The sequence below is a fragment of the Oncorhynchus mykiss genome, chromosome 9, assembly GCF_013265735.2.
Source record: "Oncorhynchus mykiss isolate Arlee chromosome 9, USDA_OmykA_1.1, whole genome shotgun sequence".
NCBI lineage: Eukaryota > Metazoa > Chordata > Actinopteri > Salmoniformes > Salmonidae > Oncorhynchus > Oncorhynchus mykiss.
In genome coordinates, this window is record NC_048573.1 from 56,474,839 (window position 1) to 56,480,838 (window position 6,000).

Here is a 6,000-nt window from a genome sequence, read left to right on the forward strand (position 1 = left end):
TAAAGGGGAGGTAATGAGTGAGGTAATGGAGTCCAGGTGTGCCTAATGATGAAGCGTAATGAAAAAAATCTCAATTTAATAAATGTTATATTCAGGCCGTAACAGAAAATGGGGAAAAGGTCAAGGGCTGTGAATACTTTCTGAAGGCACTGTAACCGTCAGAGAGCAACACACAGTGTAGTTGATCTGTTATGTTGTGTTATGTCAGATGTAAACACATCTAACATTGACACAAAACTAATCTGAATTTATGTTGTGTACATTTTCATATGACATAAGAATTTGTCAAACATTTATCTGTCATTTTATATCTGGTGTATCCTTGTTGGTATTAAAGGAACAGATAGGGAATGCTACTAGTGCATGTGTAAGATGCCGCCAGACAGCATATCCCATCCAGGCAATCGTATGGCCTAGGGCCAAACCTGAGATTCTGCAACAAACCTGATATTCAGGCAATGCTCATAATAATCTACATCATCATCTACACTGTTGAATCATAAAACCAATGTGGTGTGCTAGAGGAAATGTTGTCAGGGGATTGCAAGGAAGATGAATGGAAGTTCGCATCTGCCAGAGACAGAAAACTGAAAAGTACAAGAGATTGAGGTGGATTTATTGAAAGACTGTAAAGCTCCTCAAGGCCAAACCAGTGCTGGGGCTTTGCTGCAGTACATGGTGAATGCTAAGTGATCTTTTGACCTCTGTCCAGAAACAACTGTATAGCACAACATTCATACTTTTTCAATTGTTTTATTACCATGACTACAAGTATAATTGAAAGTTAATGATGGTCTAATTTAATGTACACTGAAATAATGGTCCTGTAAAATGTATGTTAACAGATATTGTGACATATAAGAGACATATGTAATAAACATTCAAATACTATGTGTCACACATATACTGTATGAGCATATAAGGTAACATATACTGTATTATGACATATAAAGGGCATTGTAACATATACGCAGGGAGTCAGGAAGCAGGTGCAGAAGGTGAGTTTAATAATAATGAACATGAAGACAATACAAAACAGGAGAAGTGTACTGAACGTAACCAAAACCAATACTGCCTGACTACTGAGGCTACAGAGGGCTATATGAAGGGAGAATAATCAGGGTGGTGATGAAGTCCAGATATGAGTAACGATGGGGAGCAGGTGTGCGCAATGTGAGTTGCCAGGACCCGTGGTTAGTAGACCAGCGACGTCGAGCGCCAGAGGGAGGGAGAAGGAGTAAGCACAACAGGCAAATTATATATATGTAATTCACATTTCAATACTACATGGGTCACACATAGAGTATATGATCATAAAAGTATTATACATATATGCACATATGTGTATACATAAGGCAGAAATATATGTCCCATATATGAAAATGGCCAATTGTTGTATATTTCAACATACAGTGCCTCGAAAAGTATTCAGACCCATTTACTTTTTCCACATGTTGTTAGTTTAAAGCCTTTTTCTAAAATGTATTTAAAAAAAATGTTTTCCCTTCATCAATCTGAAAACAATACCACATAATGACAAAGCAAAAACAGGTTTTTAGAAAAGTTTGCTAATTTACATAAAAAAAAGAATGAAATCACATTTAAATAAGTATTCAGACCCTTTACTCAGTACTTTGTTCAAGCACTTTGGCAGCGATTATAGCCTCATGTCTTCTTGGGTATGACACTACAAGCTTAGCACACCTGTATTTGGAGAGTTTCTCCCATTCTTCTCTGCAGCACCTTTCAAGCTCTGTCAGGTTGGATGGGGAGCGTTGCTGCACAGTTATTTTCAGGTCTTTCCATAGATGACTGATCGGGTTCAAGTCCAGGCTCTGGCTGGGCCACTCAAGGACATTCAGAGACTTGTCCTGAAAGCCACTCCTGGCTGTGTGCTTAGGGTCATTGTCCTGTTGGAAGGTGAACCTTCACCCCAGTCTGAGGTCTTGAGCACTCTGGAGCAGGTTTTCATCAAGGATATCTCTGTACTTTGCTCCGATCATCTTTGCCTCATTTCTGACTAGTTTCCAAGTCTCTGCCACTGAAAAACATCCCCACAGCATGATGCTGCGACCACCATGCTTCAACGTAGGGATGTTGCCAAGTTTCCTCCAGACGTGATACTTGGCATTCAGGCCAAAGAGTTCAATCTTGGTTTCATCAGACCAGAGAATCTTTAGGTGCATTTTGGCAATCTCCAAGCGGGCTGTCATGTTCCTTTTACTAAGGAGTTGCTGCCGTCTGGCTACTCTACCATAAAAGCCTGATTGGTGGAGTGCTGCAGAGAGGGTTGTCATTCTGGAAGGTTCTGCCATCTCCATAGAGGAACTCTAGAGCACTGTCAGAGTGACCAGCGGGTTCTTGGTCACCTCGCTGACCAAGGCACTTCTCCTCTGATTGCTCAGTTTGGCTGGGCGGCCAGCTCTAGGAAGAGTCTTGGTGCTTCCAAACTTCTTCCATTTAAGAATTATGAAGTCCACTGTATTTGTGGGGACGTTCAATGCTGCAGAAATGTTTTGTTACCTTTCCCCAGATCTGTGCCTTGACACAATCCTGTCTGGGAGCTCTACAGATAATAATTTTGCCCTCATGGCTTGTTTTTTGCTCTGATATGAACTGTCAACTGCGGAACCTTATATAGACAGGTGTGTGCCTTTCCAAATCATGTAAAATCAATTGATTTGACCACAGGTGGACTCTATAATCAAGTTGTAGAAACATCTCAAGTATGATCAATGGAATCAGAATGCACCTGAGCTCAATTTTCAGTCTCATAGCAAAGGGTCTGAACACTTTTGTACAGTTGAAGTCGTAAGGTTACATACAATTTGATTGGAGTCATTAAAACTCATTTTTCAGCCACTCCACAAATTTCTTGTTAATTTTGGCAAGTAGGTTAGGACATCTACTTTGTGCATGACACAAGTCATTTTTCCAACAATTGTTTACAGACAGATAATTTCACTTATAATTCACTGTATCACAATTCCAGTGGGTCAGAAGTTTACATACACTAAGTTGACTGTTCCTTTAAAGACATTGGAAAATTCCAGGAAATTATGTCATGGCTTTAGAAGCTCCTGATAGGCCAATTGATCTCATTTGAGTCAATTAGAGGTGTAGCTGTGGATGTATTTCAAGGCCTACCTTCAAACTCAGTTCCTCTTTGCTTGACATCATGGGAAAATCAAAAGAAATCAGCCAAGACCTCAGAAAAAATTGTAGACCTCCACAAGTCTGGTTCATCCTTGGGAGCAATTTCCAAATGCCTGAAGGTACCACGTTCATCTGTACAAACAATAGTACGCAAGTATAAACACCATGGGACCACGCAGTTGTCGTACCGCTCAGGAAGGAGACGCGTTCTGTCTCCTAGAGATGAACGTACTTTGGTGTGAAAAGTGCAAATCAATCTCAGAACAACAGCAAAGGACCTTGTGAAGATGCTGGAGGAAACAGGTGCAAAAGTATCTATATCCACAGTAAAACAAGTCCTATATCGACATAACCTGAAAGGCTGCTCAGCAAGGAAGAAGCCAGACTATGGTTTGTAACTGCACATGGGGACAAAGATTGTACTTTTTGGAGAAATGTCCACTGGTCTGATGAAACAAAAATGTAACTGTTTGGCCATAATGACCATTGTTATGTTTGGAGGACAAAGGGGGAGGCTTGCAAGCCGAAGAATACCATCCCAACCATCAAGCACGGGTGTGGCAGCATAATGTTGTGAGGGTGCTTTGCTGCAGGAGTGACTGGTGCACTTCACAAAATATGTGGCATCATGAGGCAGGAAAATGATGTGGATATATTGAAGCAACATCTCAAGACATCAGTCAAGAAGTTAAAGCTTGGTTGCAAATGGGTCTTCCAAATGGACAATAACCCCAAGCATACTTCCAAAGTTGTGGGAAAATGGATTAAGGACAACAAAGTCAAGGTATTGGAGTGACCATCATAAAGCCCTGACCTCAATCCCATAGAACATTTGTGGGCAATACTGAAAAAGCATGTGCGAGCAGGGAGGCCTGACTCAGTTACATCAGCTCTGTAAGGAGGAATGGGCCAAAATTCACCCAACTTATTGTGGGAAGCTTGTGGAAGGCTACCCGAAATGTTTGACCCAAGTTAAACAATTTAAGGCAATGCTACCAAATACTAATTGAGTGTATGTAAATGTCTGACCCACTGGGAATATGATGAAAGAAATATAATCTGAAATAAGCCATTCTACTATTTTTCTGACATTTCACATTTTTAAAATAAAGTGGTAATCCTAACTGACCTAAAACAGGGAATTGTTTATTAGGATTAAATGTCAAGAATTGTGAAAAACTGAGATTAAATGTATTTGGCTAAGGTTTATGTAAACTTCCAACTTCAACTGTAAATAAGGTATTTCTGTTTCTTATTTTATATACATTTGCAAAACATTTTACAAACCTTTTTTCGCTTTGTCGTTATGGGGTATTGTGTGAGGACATTGTTTAAAATGTAATCCATGTTAGAATAAGGCTGTAACTGTCATGTAGCTAAGAGTGGTGGATGTGGAGTCAGGCGCAGAGAGCAGAGAGTTTGGGTTGCCGTATTTATTCCGGACAGAACAAGTTCACGCCAACAACAACGGGTGACAAAATAAGACCTACCCAAAACAGGACACCAAAACAGTCCAACAAATAAACAAACGCAACCATCCACAAACAGAACAGAAAATAAGCCCGCACAAAAGCAGTCCGGGCATAGACGGCTTAAATAGCCTTGATCAAAACCCCAAACGAGAAACAGGTGAAACCAATACAGACATAACCAACAGAAAAGGAAAAGGGAATCAGTGGCAGCTAGCAAACCGGTGACGACGACCGCCGAGCGCCGCCCAAACAGGAAGAGAAGCCACCTTCGGTGGAAGTCGTGACAGAAACGTAACAACATTTTGAAAAGTCAAGGGGTCTGAATGCTTTCCGAAGGCACTGTATACAGTATGTGAGATATAAGTACTTATACAGTATGTAGTTATAGTACCTTCACACCTCTTGACTGTTTCTACATTTTGTTGTATTACAGCCTGAATTTAAAATTGATTCAATTTTAGATGTTTCCCCCTGTCCTACACACAATAGCCCATAATGTTAAACTGGAATTATGTTTTTAGAAAGGACAATAACCTAAAACACAAGGCCAAATCTACACTGGAGTTGCTTACTAAGAGGACAGTGACAGTTTTGATTGAAATCTACTTGAAAATCTATAGCAAGACCGGAAAATAGTTGTCTAGCAATGGTCAACATTCAATTTGACAGAGCTTGAAGAATTTTGAAAACAACAATGGGCAAATGATTCACAATCCAGCTGTGGAAAACTATTAGAGACTTACCGAGAAAGATTCACTGCTGTAATTGCTCCCAAAGATGCTTCTAAAAAGTATTGACTAAGGGGTGTGAATACTTGGTCAATTAAATATTTCTGTATTTCATTTGAATTAAATTGGCAATCAATTCTAAAGACATGTTTTCACTTTGTTATGATTGTGTGTAGATGGGCGGAAAAATATCAATTTCTAATTCAGGCTGTAACACAACAAAATGTGGAATAATTCAAGCGCTATTAATACTTTCTGAAGGCACTGTATATGTGTGGTTCATATATAAGCATCTGCTAACACTAAATATGTCAATATAATATAAGTAACATAGATATGTTGCCATATATTACTTTTCTGTATACTGTAGGTAAGTTTACAATTTTAATTTAGAAAATAAAGACAAATGGCATGGACAAAATACAGTGCCTTGCGAAAGTATTCGGCCCCCTTGAGCTTTGCGACCTTTTGCCACATTTCAGGCTTCAAACATAAAGGTATAAAACTGTATTTTTTTGTGAAGAATCAATAACAAGTGGGACACAATCATGAAGTGGAACGACATTTATTGGATATTTCAAACTTTTTTAACAAATCAAAAACTGAAAAATTGGGCGTGCAAAATTATTCAGCCCCTTTACTTT